General features: G+C 36.8%; 1 long non-coding RNA gene across 1 annotated transcript; it reads left to right on the forward strand.

The window, feature by feature from the left end:
- Positions 1 to 1,212: 1,212 nt before the first annotated feature.
- Positions 1,213 to 15,002, forward strand: LOC128091051 (uncharacterized). The gene is made up of 2 exons (XR_008211205.1): positions 1,213 to 1,265; positions 13,754 to 15,002. It is a non-coding gene; the product is annotated as an uncharacterized LOC128091051 (long non-coding RNA).
- Positions 15,003 to 20,353: the final 5,351 nt, after the last annotated feature.

Here is a 20,353-nt window from a genome sequence, read left to right on the forward strand (position 1 = left end):
TTAGAAAATCGATACATTGGGACTTGTTCTAACAACTCAATTTGTGTACAGTATAAGCGGAAGTTGCAGAACATGTACAAATGCACATACACTATATATATATAAAATATAATTTCATAAGCCTTGTTTATTTGGGATAAAAAGGGATTACTGCTTTCCAGAAGGAAGGAGAATAATTCAAGAAGATTAAGGGGAAAAAAAGAAAAAAGTTGAACAGCTTCACTCATCCTCTTGCTGTTGCTTATGAGCACTGTTCCATATATACAACTAAGGATTGTCTTGGAATTTCATTGCAATCAAAGATATCTAAAGCAAACTAGTAAATATAACTATATTTAGTCTTTAATTTATTAGAAAGTATTTTTAATGATGCTATAACATACCAGCCAGTAAATCATTTAGGAAAATATTTTTATGTTCTTTGCTTAACACTTTGAAACTTTTTAGCTTATGCAAGCTTATAGAAGATTGCAGTGTCTTTGAAATAAACATAGCTGCTCTTTAAGAATAGAAGTTTAGTACTCCAAAGAGATAATAATCTCAAGGAAGAACTTTAAGTATCATCCTGGTTTACCCTTAGTAATTTGACTATTGTCTGTAAAAATGAGAATTTCTTACAGGTTAATTTTCTGTTTCTTTGGTTTTCAAGGCTGATTCTCCAACACTGATGCTACAATTAGTTACAATTAGTAACACAGAGAAAGAACGTCAAGGTTATTTATAAGCTCCGAAATGTTTGAAGGGCAATTTAAATTCAGTGGGAAGAGAAGAGCATCAGGAAGAGGAAAGAGGGTTGTTTCCCTAAAATTTTCTCTTTGAAACTTTTACGTGAAACAGGCTTAAATATTACACTAAATGTGCTACACATTAACTTTCCTTTAGCACTTCTTGTCTCACTACTAATAAAACCAGTGAAATAAAATTGAATATTTTATATAAAGCAAAATGTCCAAGGCAGTTGAAGATGCTAAATTATTCTCAGTTTCCAGTTTTTTTCTGCCTCTTGATTCAAGGTTTCCTTAATCCTTCCTTCCCTGTTGTACGGGAACTGCTGAGTCACAGCCTGAACCTCTGATTGATCACCTGAGGCGAGCCATGAGTCAGCCAGAGGAGCACAGGTGAAGGCAATTCACCTGTGCTGCCGGGAAGGATGGAGCCAGGCTCCACCCCTGCCAGACCTATTTAAGAGCTGGCTACCAGTAGGGCAGGATCTTGTCTGGAGATCCCCTCTACTGCTGTTTTTTGTAGGTGAGCCTAGCAAACAGGTAAGCCTTCCATTTATTCTCTCTTATTATTTTAGTCTACTTTGCCTAACTCTTTTGTTCTTTTTGTGATTATAACATCTTAATATCCATTGATTATACACCTGTGTACATTTTTCTAACTTATTATGGATGTGCTTGAATCTGGCAAAATGGAAGTGATCTCATTGAGACATTCTTTTTAATTTATACAAATTTGCAGTCAAATGCTTTTACTGACCAAAAGACAATTGAAGTACCGCTTACAGTGTTTTGTTTTCTTTCTTCTCTTGAATGCCTGTGGATCAATGACTTTAGAAGATAACTAGGAGTGGAGACACTCTTGTTGTTATCATGTAAATTTGTGAGATTTTATGGTGTATATTTAGTAAGATGGAAGTGAAGATTTCATGTAAGACACCACCTATCTTAAGAATTTTCCTCCTGAGTCTACCACCTCAAAGCAGAGGAGTAAAGAAAGGATTTCCCATCAACTTATCTAATGTTGGTACACATTTGAGTTTACTGGAGTGTTTTTTGCTTTGTTTTTCTCCCGCTTTTCTCTGCATCTGAGATTGGAAGGACAAAGGTAAGATGAGCAATGGGTGCCTCTCTTCATATTGCAAAACCTACTGTGTGTCCATCTATGATTGCAATGAGTGGGTAAATTGGACTTTGGGCTTGTAGATAAATGAGAGCTTGAATTAGGTGGGTGAGAGGCTGCAACCCAGAGCAGGAGAAGAGACCACCAGGATGGGGTGGTGGTTAAGAGGACCAGAAAGAATGAGGTGGTTGAGAAGGGGCAAGAGAAGTCTGGGATAGGACAGTGCTGGAAGCTTTGAAGTGAAGTAGTTGGAGGATCTGTGTCCAAAAGGAAGGGGAGAAATGGGGTGCCTCCTGGTTGAAAAGCTGGCAGTTGGAAAGAGTTGGACAAGAATGTAGATGAGAAGATAGCAGGCTCAGCATGTGCTGTGAAATAAAGACACGGCTGCCACCATAGCAGAACTGTGAATGTGGGCCTGCCTACTGCCTTACTATGGTTGGCTCGCACATGCTACCATATCCCACCTTCCCACGTGAGGAAATGCAAGTCTACAGATCTTGTTCAGTGCCCATTTGAAATGGGGAAATGCGGAGATGGATCTGGGCTGAGCACACACTGATGGGGTGAGAATGATTTCTTCTACCCTTGATGCATTTATTATCTTGAAGTATAATTGGTGATATATCCAAATGCCTGTAAAGCATAGAATAAAAATCTATGGTAGAAATTAACATTGTTTAAATTTAAAGAGGTAATACTAGATAATTCTTTCATGCACAAGAGTAATTTATTTTTTTTAACACAATCTTCAAATAGTTGAATATTTGAAGAATATTTTTTATAAACTGACATTATGTAACTTACCCAGTGGGGATTAAAGGGGAAAAAAAAAAAGAGAGAGAGAGCGCGTATGTTACTAAAACTATCTGGTTTTGGCAGATTTCTATGCCTGTAGCGTTTTGCTGCATTTTGAGTAGACATAGTGGCCGAAAGGCTTAGGGTAGAACGCTGTTGGATTGTAGGTGCCTGATCTGGCCACAAGATAGCACTGCGAATCCAAGAAATGCCAGTTTCAGCACGTGAAATTTGCGAGATCTGAATGTATTGCTTCTTTCTCATTGCTCTAGAAATAATGTCTGCGTTTATAGATCTTAGTATCAGAGAGATAATTAATTATTTAGGGTTTGTTTTTATCTCTGAGAAGTGAAAAGTTATTACATACAACTTTGAAAAATACTGTGATCTTACATGTCATGAATCATTAAAATGCAAACAGTGATTGAGGTTTTCAAAGCCCATGTATTTGTTTTACTTGTCCTTTCAGGTTTGAAACATTATAGAATGGTGTATGTTTGAAAAATATATCATTAAGAACTCTACCTTATTAAAAAAACAACAACAACAACAAAAAAAGACTCTCATCTTTTGCATTGTGACAACAAGGGAAATGGGGAAATCCTGAAAATCTGATGGAGATTATACAGTATTTTTACAACAAGAGAAGAAACCTAGCTTACAAAAAGTAAAGACTGAAAAAGTGGATCCCACATGTTGCTTTGCATGCACATCTCTTGATGTTGCAGGGTAAAGTTGCTGAGAGAGTCTCAGCTTATATTTTCTCCTTTCTTGAGTGTCATTTACAGATATGGCATTATTTATTGTGCAGGCTTGAAAAAAGAATGCTGTCTCCCCACAGTGCTTTACAACCCTCTTTTCTACTCCCATGACATGGCAGTGCTGTAGAGTCCTGTCACCATCTGCAGAATAGGATCTTTCCCTCAATGTAATGTCCCACTTATCCTCACAACCCTGGAAAAACAAAGTGAGGGAAACTGAAGTAAAGTATAGTAGTAGAAATGTGTCTGATCAGAATTTGTGTCAGGGAGGCAACAATAGTTTGGGGCGGAATGAGGAGACAAAACAAATGGTTTGAAATAATAATGGAAAGGAATTACAAGAGATAAAATCATACATATTATGTCTGCCAGGTTAATTAAGTCTATTTAAGAGAGCTAGTTTCAATTAGTGCCTGCCAAACTTGCCAGCTGCAGGATCTTCCTGTGGTGAATCTAGTAAAGTGTGAATATACAAGCAGCTTGATACTTGTACCCAAGTACGTATTCATGATGCAAACTTCTGACATTCACTGAAAATCAACAATTAAAGAGTAGTGTGAATAAAAGGATGTTTCTATGGTATTAAACAATAATATTAGTTCTGTAGGAATTATATTTTAGTCATCAGATGTCAGATTAAAATAGTTTCTACTTTGTTTCATACTTTGTTTCTTCTCTCTCCAATATTTCTACAAGGAGAAATCTAAGGTACAGTACTGCAGAACTAGAGCTGAGGTTAAGCAAAATAGTTGTTGTGACACAGCAAAGACAGGATTATGCACTACATTTCTTGCTAATCATTGTACCTGAACTAAAAGGAGCACAAAATGAAATACACAGAACTTACATTTATGATTCAGAGTTGCTTATGGTGAAGCTGAAGGATGTGCGGAGAGTGCTGAGAAGACAAAACAGTTAATAATAATACTAATAATATAGCAGCTAATAAAGTTGCAACATTCCTGCTCAGATCACAGGTGCATCTGGTCCATTCTGCAGGTATTACAGTTATCACAAGATTTGGTGCTGTGACCCTGGCCCCAGTGGCAGGCTGAAGAGGTCCTTAGTAGCACTTACTTGAAAGAATCCCCAGTCCCAGTCAGTAGGCTAAATTTATTTGGAATTTTGTTAGTTAGATAAAGCACAAAGTTTCTGTGTTATGGTCTCATCTAAATCTAAAAACTAGTTGTGGAAGATGATGACATATTTTGCAGCTAGGAATGAGTAGTATAGCACATTAAGAAGGCTAAAATTAAAATTATCAGCATTTCTGTTTCAGAGCTGGTGGATTTTCCTCTTTACATCTGGATGGAAATTGGCTTCAGGAAATAAATGGTTTTGCCACTTAGTGGTCCTTCTCTAATGGAATATGGATGAACCATTACTCGTGTCAGGAAAAAAATTTTCAGTATTTATAGAAAAGGAGAAAATACAACGTGCATTTATAAGTGATGGACGTGCCTTTTTTGTCTTCTGGTGGGGTGAATGCTTCTAAGTCTGACACCATGTTGAAAAGCAGGCTCAGTTGCCAAGTCCATTTGTCCCAGGTATGGAGAAAGCTGTAGACTTCCAGAGGGAGATATGAAAATAAAATTGTATCTGTACCTCTTCTTTAAGACACCTGCAAAAGTTCACTTGGTAGAATACAGACCACCTATTCCACTTTCTTCTTGCTAATATATCAGGAAGAGTGTTATTTACAAATCCTTTACAAGTGAGGGTTCAGCCCAGGTCTGTGTGCCTTGCAGGCACTTCTACAGGATGGAAACTTGCTGTTCAGATGTGGGTTTGGGTTTGGGCAGCAAGAACCTGGCAGGGTGGTTGGCACCAGCACCTTGTTGGTGGAGTCCTTAGGGCGGATCTCAGCATGTCAAACCAGGCCAGAGGACTCTGCATGTAATTCCATTCTAAGAAGAAAACTCACCAAACACCTGGCTAGTTCCCTGGTTATAGCTTTGGTAAATGAAACTGTCAGATAGTCTTAGTTGTAACTTTTTCTTGGATGAAAATCGGGAGTACATTTGGCTTCTTGCAGAAAAAACCTGGTTGGAAACTCAGCATTATTTGACATCCTTCTTTAAATTACTGGATCTCAAATGTATAAAAATGATTCAGCTATACTAATTTGATATTAATCCACAACAGATCACTACTATCATAACAAAATCCCTCAAAGGTAAAACAAGATATTCAGTGGCATTTTCCATGTATTTGGTGCTGTTAGTCTGGCATTTAGTTCTAAATTTTACCACTATGCATGGGCTTTGGTGAAACTAAGTCTGTTCTTTCCTTAGTTTTACCTCCTGATAACTTACACAAAAAGTAAGTTTGAATATTTGAGCAATAAATGCACTGGGAATGTACTGCTAGTCTAAATTTGATCTTTGATGAGATGCTGTCTAGTGAGGCAAAACTCTGAATCTTGATAACTGAGACAGGCATGTCTGTCACAGATGAGAATCTGAGAAGTTGGGTTTTCCCGAGAGCCCTAAGAATGTGAAAAAAACTATGTAAAGTAAAACTGACAGGGATGTTTACTTCACTGAGGTGCCACAGGCCCAACAAGCTCCATTTTATGGGAAAAAAAAATGTCAAAAAAATGATGGTTTTGGTCTGATTCAGACCTAGGACTTCTGGATTTTTATCTTCATCTTTTCCCTAGATAACTGTGTGCTCTCTGACTGGCACAACTTCCAGCAGACAGAAGAAATTGCAGGCAGGACTATAAACAATTGCTGTTCTCAAGTTCATTACATGCCCAGCATGAAACACTTTACATCAGGCTTATTTTTGTAATACTTGGGCCGTTATTTGAATAAAAGAGTAAAGCTTTTCTAGTATTCATGTTGAGAGACTGACAATCATTAAAATGAACAAGTGCCTTTTACCTATGAAGTAAGCCTTGGAGCAAGTCTCTGATCCAAGCATTTGAGCGAAGGAGGAGATGAGAAGGGGAATGATAATGAGACTCTGTGTGGAAGTTAAGAAGCACTTGCCTTTGGCATGTTTTTGTTAATTTTTGGTTGGTATAGGGAAAAAGGTTGGTTTGTTTAGTGAACTTTCAGTACTTCACAAAGTTAAGATGAAAATAGAATACAGTAAATAAGTGCTGAAGTAAAAATTGCTCAGGCAATATTTATATGAGGAGTAAAAAATCAGGCACAAAGTATTTTTCAAATGTGACTGCTTTATGCAGTTATCCCATTTGTAGTAGCAATTAATAATCAGGCATTACAGAGTAGTGCTCTGTGCTATTGAGTGCAAAATGCCTATTCTGGCTGTTCAATAAAACCATTAAAAGAGGAAATGCCAGTCACCTTAGCTTTTATTCCTTTTCTAACTTTGTGCTTTTAAGTGTGAGGAAAAACCAACCTTACCCTTTGCAATTGTCCTTGCCCTAGGCAAGTTTGTTTCAAACTTTCTCTCAGTATGTACTAAATTAAAACTGAACACTTTTAATAAATTTACTGTATCTGAGCCTTTCACTTTTGCCACTTTTATATTCACAGGTTACAAGTATCTGTAGTGGATTTCTGTTGTTCTGTATCTGGAAATCTGTTTCTTTCTCCGTACTCAATCCGTTTCTAATTGCATATTCAATAATCCTGTAGATCATCCAATAGATTTTGTCACTTGTCAGGACTGTGGGATTAGTGCCATAACATATTAGACTTTTTTTTTGCTTATCTGAGGTTTAAATTTGTTGTCTGTATAAATCACATCTGTTGTAGAGATGAGATAGACACAAATTGCAGCAAGGAACTTCTCTTGCACAACAATCTTTTCAGATGAAAAATATTGAATCATGTAAGGAAATAATTTATTATATATCACTCTGATCATGGAAATGGTTTGGGGACATCCTTCTTGCCTTTGCCTGAAGTTCAGTCTTGCTATGTGAACTTTTACACAACAAGTAGCTAGGTCCAATGTAAATATGCTGTACTTCATCTGAGTGTTTTCACAACAGCAGAGTTCAATATAGGGGCATCTGATCAGTTTGATCTTTTGATCAATTTAATAATTGTACATCAAAAAGTAATTACTTAGTTCTTATATTTAATTTACCTACTATAAGGAGAATTGCTTGAGATCTGTATGTTGAAATAGCTGTAAGATATCTAATCAAATGATTATCAGATTCAGTTTTGAATTCCTTGGGACAAGAGTTGTCAAATTTCCACATCTCAAAAATTTTGGCTAGTTTCAATAAGTAGTTGTTGAAATAAAAAGGATATTTATGATAACATTATTTTCCTCAATTTCCATGAATATTTGGCATGGTTTATGTTAATGAAGTCTTTAGGTATTCAAAATCTTTCACTAGCATTTAGCAAATTCATTTTTAAAAGTTGATTCTCAAACATTTATTCTGTTAGAATCGGAGGACATTGAGTATACTGCACTCAGTGAAGAGAGAACAAATATGAATAATTAGCGTTAAGTGTGTTGAATATTAGACTGAAGTATGTTGAATATTGTTATTTTTTAAATATGTACTTTAAAAGTAAGGAAGGTATTATTCATTGTTCTAAAGGCATACTTTGAATCCATAATCATGAGAGATATGAACAAAAATTAATAGTATTTCACAAACTTACTTGCTAAGGGTTAAGGTGAGAAAAGACAGACTTCAAAAGAATTTGGTTCATTCTATTTTGTAGTAAGTCCAAAGAAGTATGGATTATTTTATTTTCATAAAAAAAAATACTGGAACATACTGCTGTTTATTATCCTTTCTTTGACACTCTCCTGTCCTGCCTTCTCAAATTTCTCTCTTCTGCCAGTTCCATTATTTACTACACATCTATTATTTGCTATCTCTAAAATTTATATTAAATGTATAATTTATACAAGATCATTGTTGTGATGAAGTATATAGCCTGTGTCAGCACATAGAGAAGTTCTTGAAAATTACAAGGATGTTGAGTACAATGTCAAGCAGAACAGAGCAGTAGCATTTAGTTCATAGGCAAGATAATGAGTCACAGAATAAATGAGATTCAAAGAAGCCCCTGGACGTCACCTAGCCCAGCATGCTATCTAAAGAAGATCCAAATAGATCAGGTTGCTAAGTAACTTGTACAGTTATTTTAGGTACTTTTGAGGATGGAGATTCTCCACCATCTTTCTAAATAGAACAAATGCATAAATTAATAATATCTAATTGGACTGTAATACTATACACTCTTCATAATATGGAGTGTTCTTAGTCTCATCCCACAGACTGAATATCCATATGAATATGGTGGGAAATTTCACATGTTCTTGTAGAGCAACACTTCTGGTTTAGTTTTATCTGAAGAGATTAATGTAGTGTGAGACTAATTTGTTAAACAAACCAAGTAGATACAATAACTTCTGAGTATCTCACCTTCTAACAAAACAAAGTGTTCTTTCTGAAAGACAATCCTTTCATGACCTTTGTCTTCTCCTTCCCTTTAAAAGGGAAACACAAGTGCTTTTCTTTGTTAGGATCCAGTAACAGGGATGGCTCTCCCAGTTTTCATGGAGATTTTTAGCAAAGATACATAGGCCTTGGATCTCCTTAGGAAATTTGGCATGAGGAAATGAGACAGACTTCTTTTTTGATGATGATCTCTGCAGGAAATGAATAAGAAAATTCTGGGACATTTTAAAATTACAGTTACAAGTTTATACAAAACTGATTAATATTTTAAATACAAGAACAAAGTAAAGCATTTTTTTCTAACAAACAAAGAACAAGAGCAAAAACAGAAACCTCCTTGGACAATGGAGTATAGATTATATGACCTTTTTTCCTCATAAACATATCAGTGAGAGAAGCCAGCTTTTGCTTTCATGATGCAAACGATTCTAGGGATGAAGAAAAGTCAATACACTTTTTTTTTTTCCAAGAAATCAAAATTTTCTGTGTCTCATTCTGATTCTAAAGGAAGTTCTTCTCATCAAATGCTTTAAAAATGTGAGATCTTGCCAGACTGCTTACTAAAGTTTAATATTGATATTATAAAAGTCATAACAATATGGCTATTGGTTCAAACTTGAAATTTATAACCACTGAACAAATTCTCATAGAATCATAGAATAGTTTCAGTTGTAAGGGACCTTAAAGATTACCTAGTTCCAAATCCCTACCATGGGCAGGGATAGCTTTCAATAGATCAGGTTACCCAACAACCCGTGCAGGGATGGAGTATCTACAGCTTCTCTGGACAACTTGTTCCAGTGCCTCACTACTGTTGTAGGGAAGAAATTCCTCCAAAAATCTAATTTACATCTACTTTCTTCAGCATAAAACCGTTCTCCTTTGTCCTATTGCTATCAGAGTGTGTAAAACAATTTCTCTCTTTTTTCATGTGTACTTTAAGTACTGAAAAGGTCTCAAGGAGATCACTCTGCCTTCTGTTCCCCAGGCTGAACAATCCCAGCTCCCATCAGCCTTTCTTATGACTTAGGCCCTTGGTTATTTTGATATAGCCATGTAGTAACTCAGGTGTTGTTATATTTCTCAAAGCTAGATAACATGGTAATGTCAATCTAAATTCAATTTAAAGGGAAAAATTGCAAAACTGAGAACAAGTCTGAATCTTCTATGACAATATAGCATGAATAATTCAATGAATTCAGCATGAATTTGGGATCTGATTAGTGTTTATAGATATCTAAAGGGAGGTGGGAGTCATATGGACGAGGCCAGTTCTTCTCAGTGATTCACAGCAATGGGACAAGGAGTAATGGTCTAAAACTTGAACATAGGAAGTTCTGTACAAACATGCAGAACTTCTTTGTCGTAAGGGTGACAGAGCACTGGAACAAGTTGTCCAGAGAGGTTGTGGAGTCTCCTTCTATGGAGATAATCAGGATTTCTCAGGTTGCCTACCTGTGTGGCCTATTGTAGGAAACCTGCTTCAGCAAAGTTGCAGGGGTTGGAAGGGACCCCAAGGTATTATTGAGTCCAACCCCTGCGATTTCTCCGTCATTCTGTGATCCTGTGCATTTTCTCTAACATGCTATACAATTCCACTTCACAAATGGCCTTTGCTCATTCACAGATGGATGTGTGAGGATTTATAGATAAGGTACCAAAGCAGTCATTGCAATTCTGTAGCTACGTACACTTGTTTGTTACATTGTGGTACTTAAAATCTCACAAGTAGGTTTCCACAATATATATGTGTGTGTGTGTGTGTATATATATATATATATTTTTTTTTTTTGCAGTCTTGTAAGAAGATTCAAAAGTTTGGGCATCTTGGCAGTATGTTACTCTGGTGCTTTCTTTCCTCCCACTCAGGCTGAAAACCATGAGAAATCAATCTGGTGGCACAAAGCCAATCTTAATCACACATGAAGTTGTATTACCCCAAAAATAATTGAACACTTTCCTCCCTCCCTTTATTTTTTTTCCTCAGGCATTATTTCATATCAAACATACATATCTGGCCTTCTGGTAATTAGACAACAAATTATAGCATATGTTATGGCAATGTCTTGGGTACATTACCCTTTAATTATCTGAAGAACTATCTTGAAATTCTCTTCAGATGATAAGGAAAGTGTTGTCAATGGTTGCTCCTAGCTCCCACATATGGTTGACTGGTTGTGGTATCTACGTAGAAATGTCAGGTGTAGGATGAATACAAACTCACAAGAATGGCTGCACTTGAGCAGGAGTGGAAAAGAATAACAGAAGACTGATTTTTTTTTTTCCCACGTTAACTGGTACTGTCTGTGGCTCTGCTCCATATTTGCATTAGTAGATTTTCCTCAGAGTCCAGACCGTTATACATGACTTTCTGCTAAAGGATACATTGTGATATCTGTCTTATAAAAAGGTTCATGTATCTAACATCAAAGTATGCAATCCGAGAAGACCAGCAATGTATAAAATATGATGAAGAAAAAAAAAAATTTTGGTAAAATAAACAGTGCAATAGAACTGCTATTGGCTTTACTTAATCAAATCAGATTTACAAAGACACAAGATGGCCCTACACTACTCTATTTTATCTACCATCTTCAAGGGAATAACATGAGGGATAAATCTCAACAAAATCCTTAACAGCAAGCAACCTCTCTTCATTAAAAAATAAAACAACCCATTTAATAGAATGCATCAATTATCCTATGCTTCGTGTTAAAGGATAAATCAGCAGTAACTTTGTAGTTACAGAGTGATACTGGAGACAAACTGTTTCAGATTAGATTTTGCCAGACTAAATTTTTTCCTAAAATTCTAATTATCAACATATTATGTTACTTCACTTGTAGTTATACTGAAATATAAACTGAACAGTGTGTCATGCCCTGTGGCCTCTATGTAAACAAAGCATTTCCTCGTGTGAGGCTTCACTCCTTATTCTCTTTTTTTTCCCCTCCTAAGATTATTGTATCCTTTCTCCTTTTACTTCAGTAGTTTTATTTATTTATTTGTGTGCATGATTTTTTATATGTAAAAGAAATACTCTGAATTCAGTGTACTGTTTAAGGATGTAGACTTATCAAACTTGCCTTTTCGATGTCAAAGGCTATGATTCAACATGAATACACTGAGTTATATTAGCTTTCACGGGCATGTAATGAGTGGCAAGTCTTGAAAACAATTCTACATGTTCACGAAATTAAATGCCCCAAATTATTCCTCTCAGGAGGCAGTGAACACCAGAGTGACAGAACAACATCCTCGGACATGATTTAGATAGACTGGAGCAGTGGGTCCAGGAGAACCTCATGAAGTTCAACATATTCAAGTACAAGGGTTTGTGCCTGGGTCGTGGCAACCCTCACTATCAGTACAAGCTGAGGAATGTAAGGATAGAGCACAAAGTCACCAAAAAGGACCTGGGGGTACTGGTGGATGGGAAGCTGAACATGAGCCAGCAATGTGCCCTCATTGTATCCTGGGCTGCATCAAAAGAGACACGACCAGCGGGGTGAGAGATGTGATCCTGCCCCTCTGCTCTGTGCTTGTGAGACCTCATCTGGAGTACTGTGTCCAGATGTAGAGTCCTCAGTAAAAGATATATGTGGACCTGTTGGAGCGCACCCAGAGGAGGCAGAAGGGAAAATGATTTCAAACTTAAAAAAAAGGGAACTTTAGATTGGATATAAGTAAAAAGTTTGGACTAAATGACCCTTGAGATTTGAACTTGTTGACCTTTGAAAATCCTTTCCAACTCAAATGATTCTATATATAGGTAAATAATTTACTTATTCTTATGAAGAAAGACATTCTTACACAATGAAGATATAGTCTTAACGAAGATATAATCTAGTGATCACATTATACTAGAAACCAGAACAGGGAATTTAAGGTTCCTTAAATTGCTCTAATCTTATTCTTCTTGCTGTTGTCAGTTTCATATGCTATTATCATTTTCAGCTATCATTTCTGGTCCCTTGATCATTCATTCTACCATGTGTCTGTGATTGCAATGAGATCATGGCCCTGCAACCACAACAGATTTTGAATTCCTGCTGTTTATTTCCTGTGCTGTATGCATTGGTATATTGCAACTTCAGAGAAGAAATGGGAGCAGAAGATGCAGGTTTCCTTAGAAATATTCAAGAGGATCCTCCCACCCTTGAAGTGATTGGTTTTCTGGCTCGCATCATGGGAGGCAACTAAAGAGCATTTGTCACTGTTCTGGTTGATCTGCCCTGTCCCCAGACAGTTGCAATGCCATTTTGTATCCCACCCCCAAGTCCTTTATTTTAAAGCCCACCTTCCTAGGCTGTCCAGCTTGATGCCAGTGAGATGGGCTTTCAAGTCTCCATGACCTGCTTCCAATATGGCTTAGCACATCAGAGACCATCTGATACAGTCTAACAGCTTGTGAAAGCTCAGCTAATTTCTGTGCTTGCAGAGTGTCTTTCAACAGTGCAGGGTGCCTAAACAAACCGGTTGAAAATAGAGCAGTTGTGTTCGAATATTAAAGATACCACAGTACGAATGCTTAAAAATATGCCTGTATTTTTTTTTTAAGAGTGTAATGAAGATCTTTGCACCTTTAATCAAGAGCAAAACACACTGTATTTGCTTAGAAGATTATGTAAGAAAACATACTATTTGGGGGACAGTTTGACAAATTACAGATTTTATTCTTCCAGATGAAAAGACAAGGGCAAGCAGGCACAGCAGTTTGTGAACAAAAGGAACGCAAAAGGAAGATTGCCTGTGTGCAGACCAATAACCAACAGTTTCATCCCTGGAGCTGGGACTGAATAAGGAATGCCTTTGCAACCCTCCATTAAAACAGCAGTGGATACATATACATAGAGTATAGGCTTTTTATACTGCAAAATCCTTTGGTTAGGCAGTAATTCTTTCTTTCTCAGACATTGAATCATACTTGTTTTTTTTAAAGCCTCTGCTTTCCAAAGGAAAATTAGAACATTCCAAAGCCCATCAGGCTTGCTGAGAGCCCCTATTTGGTGCAACGTGTAGCAGACTCAGGAGCTGCGAAACTTCAGCTGGATTGGTGATGGATGTCACAGGGTGTCTGGCCCAAGGGAGGAACACCCAGAAAAACTACATTAGTGCTCAGAGAGACTAGAGACCCTGAAGCATGACATTTGTAAGCATAACAGTTGCAGATTCTCCAAGGACCCATCACAGTCTGCAGCAATGCTGTTTTTGATTTTAATTCCATGGTCATTGAGAAGTGTGAGCATGTGAACACCTTACATTCATTACTCTACCACATTTCAGGAGCTGGGAGCTGGAAATGCCATTCTGTCTGAGAGTCTCTTATAAGGTCACAACTGTTACTTTTTGCACCTTTCTGCATGCGTATTGAACTAGCGTGTAAGGTTGTCAGCACGCCCTCAGTAACCAGAAAAGCACAAAAATCCATTTCCTAATTTAGAGGTCTCGTTAAACAAAAGCAACCAGCAAACTTTTCATTTCATTTGAACATCAGAAAGAGAATCAAAAGCTGAGATAACAGAAGACCATCTTTGGGATTCAGAGGTAGAGTCAATAGGTTGATCTATGCCTTTAAATCAATCTTCTGTTTGTTTCTACCTAAACTTGAACGCTATTTTGTGCTTTGACACATTTTTTAACTTCTTTGCAAGGTGAATATTGGTTTAAAAATGAGGAGTCTTCTATCATACAGATCAATACAGATATTGAATTGAAGTAATGGAAAAGATCTTACACTTTGGCAAATGTCAAATGATTTCAAAATCAGCCTGACGGTAAATACAGTTGACAAGATTTTACATTATGGGTAGCATATGCAGTTTAACTGCTCTGTGTGAAGAGTAGAAGAAACTGCTCCTGATTTTTTTTCCCCCCTTTTTTATATTTAATCTTTTCATAATCTAAAATATATTCAGTCCATATATTTGCAAGCAAGCTGCACTGTTGCTGATATCTCTTCTTCTATTAAAATCTGTAATTAAAATAGAGAGGTAGCAGTATTTGCTAATGAGAGGGCTTCTTGTCTCCCAGGAGAATTCTTGCTAACGGCTGAGGACTCCAGGGCAACTGTGCTCCAGAGAACACAAGTGGCTGCTGAGCTGGCTGGAAATCCAAATTTTATCCTGTGGGAAACTCTGACATTCTATAATGTTTTTATCTGAAATAATAAAACTTTAATTTTCTCTCAAGAGAGACATTTTTTTAAAAAAGAGAATTCTGATCTGGAAATATCAAAGTGATCATTCTAATATGCTTCCTTCTCCCTACTTATGTCCATATGCTTAATTCTGCTAATGTCAGCCATAATGAAACTGACTCTGAATTCCCATCTATAACTCAGAATTTAGGACTTTAGATGGCATTGTAGAGAAATCAATACTAAACATTGTGTTTTGAGTTTGAATAGGCCTGATAATTTCCCACCAGAAACATTCTCAATGTGAACATTTTATTTTTTGGGCAAACAACATTTTGAAATAGACAGCTGTGCTGTAAAAATAAACATTTAAATAGTTCTGTTTCTTAATTTCAGTCTTATATTACGCATGCCAGTAGTATGAAAAGCTCTGCCATTTCAGCATACAGAAGTTGTCACTAGGTGCTGTCTTTGGTTGTTATTGCATTTTCTTTTTTAATGAAATAGGAATCTCAAAAGTGAAATATAATCAAAACTCAGATTATCTTTAAACTACTAGGATAATTACTAAAATGGTATATAAGTAATATACACAGAATCACTCTAGGATATATCTCAATGTAGTTTGTCTGCCATTAACATTAATAACTGTACCATGGTGCTTTTCCACTCCCTCAATTCATCCATGTCATTATCTTTTTTTAATGTTGATGATGCTTCATCTTGAAGAGATCAGCAGCTTTTTGTCACCCTCAGTCTGTGCAAGGTAATTTACAGTGTTTTGTTTTGTTGTTGTTGTTGTCTTTTTTGAACCATAAAGGACAACTATCTGTCCCTCATACCTTTTGTAAGGAACATGAGATTTTTTCTGGCCCTTCTGTCCCTGATTCTAGATTTTCTTCACCTACCCTAGAGAGGAATCTTTGCCATTCCAGAGGAAAATAAGCCAATTTCCGAAACTTTTCTGATTTTTTCACTACAGAAAAAGATGCAGGACCACAAAAACACTCAAAAGTATAAGGTACTCAGCTTGAAGATAAGGGACTTAGTGATGACAGTTTCATTAATGCTAATAAGAGCAGTATAAGTGCTTTGCCACATGCTTTTTGACTATGTATACTTCAGAAGCTAATAAATCTAATGCATACTGATGAGAACAGTGCAATCCTCAGATTGACACAACAAAAATGATTCCATTGCTGAAGTTATTTTTGTTACTCCAATTATTTATTTCTTATTGTTTTTGTTAAAAATTTGGTGCAAATTCAAAAGGAAAATCTCTTCAGTTAGCTAATGTGATGAAATAAGAGGAGGTCACAATTAAGTTTTTTCTTAAATATGAGAGTTCAGGAAATATTAGCATTAGTATTAGGACATAAATAATAAAAAATGCAAATATTTGGCAATTTTTAGCTGCAATTTCTCTTGAGAAAAGAACAGCTCTTCTTGCTTGACAAAAAGATAGGCAGTGTTCAGTAAATTCTGGGAGAGAAACAGTGTGGACATCACATGGAAGAACTGCAAGATGTAAGAAAGCTGATATGTGACATTCCATTTTAAAATATGATTGGGTTGGCAATTCAGAGGTCCTCAGCTTACCCTTTGCAAGACTCACAAGACCAAATTTCCCATGTGGGTACAATACAAAATCAAAGTGTTAACCGATTATATAGATACACAAGCAGATAATGTAGTCGGTCGCCATAACTGTTACTGAAACCTGTTGGTTTCCTATCTTCAAATAGTAATTCAACTACTAATTTATATTAATTGGTTTATCTAAGAGCATTTGTATTTTAAAAAAACTCCAGCAACATTTCAATTTCTGTTGAAATTCAGGTGCAATTAACTTTGGACAATGTCCAGCAGAGAAAATGAGTTGTGGCACTTGGTTAAACATCAGACACTCATTTGTGGCAACTTTTAATTAAATTGCCTGGTTGTAAATTGTTGGGTCCTTGGAGCATACCTGTATCTTCCCCTGTGATTGCACAAGGACAAGTAAATTGAGAGATACAGATCATACCAGATCTTGTATAATGAAAAAAAAAAGGATGTTGTTAATGCTGCTGATTTGAAATTCTTGTAGTTCTGTAATTCTACGTAGGTTTGGTTCTGTCACTTGGGAGTATGAACTACCATAGTGTTGATGTGGATCCAGAGGAAACACTGCCCGTGAGGGAAAACAGTAGCAAAAGGGTTGCTTCTGTTATTATGATGGAAGTATACAGTTCCTTTTTAAAATGCTTTCAATCCAAAATTTTGTGCCACTCATATCATTTGTATGTTATGCAGAAACTGAATCTATACCAATGCAAATTGATGACAAAGGACCAGGAAGCTAACACAAAAATTGTCAAGTAACTAACTCATGTCATTGAATTAAATAATTAACAGTAATTATGTAACTGTTAGCATGCTTCTTGACATGGCTTTAGCCCAGGACAGTTTTTCCACACTTACAGCTGGATGTAGTGTAGGGACATGAACAGACCAAGGTTTATATGTATATATACAACAGTGCAAATGAAGCAACCTGCTGAGAAGAAGATAGTATGACTGTATGTTTATAAAACAAGCCATGCTTCTTCCGAGAAAACAGACTCTGATCTATTCTATTTGGGGATATACACATAGCCTGTGCCCCCACTATAGCTCCTGTGGCAGGTGGAAGCTGACCTTAAATGACATGCACTTTTCAATGGATCACTCTTTTATCCCACTTGTTATCAAAACTTAAAAGCATTTGAGAACAGGAATTGAGGACCTGATACAAACTTGGCCAGAAGGAGAAGTAAAAGCAAGCACTGATGAAGATACTCTAACTCAAATGTTGTCAGCTCTGTGGTGGGAAGACTGTTGCTAAGCTCAGCAATTCAAGTGTGTCTCAAAGACCTGAAAATACTTGGTCCAGAATGGCCTCATTCCAGTCATCGTGACTCTGACCATAATAATCCCTGCGTTACTCTTTCATAAACATCTCACAGATAATCTGCAAACTTAAAAAAAAAAAAAAAACAATACAAAAATACAGTTAGGACTGGCTTATTGTGAAGGATAATTTATTTGTTTACATCTCTTAAGAGAAAGCATACAAACATAATTGATGTGCATAGCAGTGATAAGATTTTGAACAGAAAGCATTCTGTTATAGTGGTATCAATTAATTTGCCAACACAGTAGAACAATTTCAGGGGCACACAAGGATCTGCCAGGATATCCAGTTTATATAACAGTACATGAATAGCACGTAAAATCTAATTCTTACTCGTTTTGTTTGAAATAGATGTTCAGACAATGAGCAGAGTAACAGAAAAGAGTGCATTAAATGTCTTACATAAGCTAAGCTGCAGACATTGGGGAAAAGCCGGTACAGCTTTTTAAACACTCAGTGGAACTGATAAAAAACAGCAAACAAATTTATGTTCTTTGAAAACAGTAAGAACCAGACATAAGTAATAAACTGGAAGTACTGCTTATGGCACCATATACCACAATTTATGTTTACTTTCAAGAGATCTTTGGCAACATTAGAATATACCACCTTCAAGTAGTCTGCCTTTGCCTATCACCCAGTGCAGTTTGTAGAGGGCAAATAATGGAAGAAGCATAATAATAAATAAATCAACAACAATAATAATAATAAATAAATAATGTTGAATCACCGGATTTAGTCTTACACAGTTGTGTATGAGGAAAACAGGGCTATATTGACAGGATTGTCAATGGTGCTGAACTCCTTAACAGCAGTGCGTCACTCAGATGTTGCAGAAAACATTTTGTGCATTGCTTCTTTCCCATTTGGCTGTGCTATGGCTTTTTCTTACATTTTGACTTGTCTTTAGCTTCCAATCTCAATTAACAACATGTGAACAACCGTCACTGTTAGGTGATCAGTTCTACCTTTCACCTTTACTTTATTGATGGTCAGAGTCCTGACCCTGGACTCTGGCAGAACTTTGAACTGCAGATAAAAAAGAAAACTGAAGGTGACTCTTTGTCCCAGCACAGCAGAGTAATAGATGAATGAGAATACTGTAACTAGGTTAAAGAAATGTGCATTAAACTGTCATTATATTTAATGAAACTGTTTTCACAAAGAAGTTAAAATTATAGGAAGTAGGGGTTGTGCCCCTAGAATACAAAGGAACATAGTATGTAATAGCTTACTTCATATCTATAGTGCTTAGGCTGGAGAGTCACAGAAAACAGGTCTGGAAGGGATCCGAGAAGGTCAGTCAGTCTGCTTCTGCTCTAAGGCAGGATAAGCTATATATAAATCATTCCTGACAGACAGCTGTGACATGTCCTAATAAAAAAACACCAGTGAAGGAGACACTATAGCTCCCTGGGCAGTTTACCCAGCTATCTCACCATGAGAAAGCTTATTCATTGCTTCAGTATAAGTCCCTACTTCTTTTCTAGCCACTTTTAGTAGGAAAAAAAAAAAAAAAAAAAAAAAAGTCCTATTTCCTTTCTCTTTGCAGCAAGCATATACTGCAACACAGCGGAATACTGAAGAGAATTGCTCCACATATAGAAACTGTGATATGGGCCATATTCTTATCCCAATTTTAGTGAAGTGTCCCTATTCAGGAATTACCTACCTATATATGCTACTTCAACAGAAAGTTGAAGTGCCAATTTAAATTTTACTAGCGACTCTCCACCGCTGTTCCCAGTGGTTATTTTAAGCTGTGTATACAGGACTTGTGCAGGCACCCTGTACTCATTCTACCCTGGCTTCAGACCAGGAGTTCGTGAGCTTAGTGTGATCAATCATGATAGCAGGACATGGTTATTAAGCCTGCTTGTCTCTGGGTCAGTTCAGAAAGCAATCAGAGTAAGCTCACACTTCTCTAGAGCTGTCTTTTTTAGTCTTAAATGACTGCCTGTCCAGAGAGCTGACTGTGCACTGAGCCAGGACACAGAGGCTTTCAAGCACTAGTTGCTCCAAAATATCTATGTAGGAAGTGTACATGGATCACCAAGACCAAAGGCAAGGCAGAGTGACTAATTAAAAGATCACTCCTTTTGCTGACCCAATACATGATTTTCTGTACCTTGAATAACACAATGGAAGTCAATATGCAACGTGCCTTCAGTGATGCAGCAGGAGCCCACCTACAATGTGATGCTGAAGAGGCATGGCCTAAGGCATGAGGGTAAGGCCACTGCCCTTGGCTCCTGAAGATAAATAAGCATTTTTTACATCTCTGGATCTTGTATATAAGGTGCAGTTGATTGGTAGGTCAGTGTATGAGTGGACCCATGAAAGACAGGACCATTGATAGTAGGATGTGTGAACATCTCGCTGCAGGGAAGATGATGCGCTTATTTGACACATTCCTATACATTAGCCCTGAAGGCAATTCTGTGTAGTGTAGCTCAGTTGGTATCCAG

The sequence above is a fragment of the Tympanuchus pallidicinctus genome, unplaced genomic scaffold (genome assembly GCF_026119805.1).
Source record: "Tympanuchus pallidicinctus isolate F22 unplaced genomic scaffold, pur_lepc_1.0 scaffold5, whole genome shotgun sequence".
NCBI lineage: Eukaryota > Metazoa > Chordata > Aves > Galliformes > Phasianidae > Tympanuchus > Tympanuchus pallidicinctus.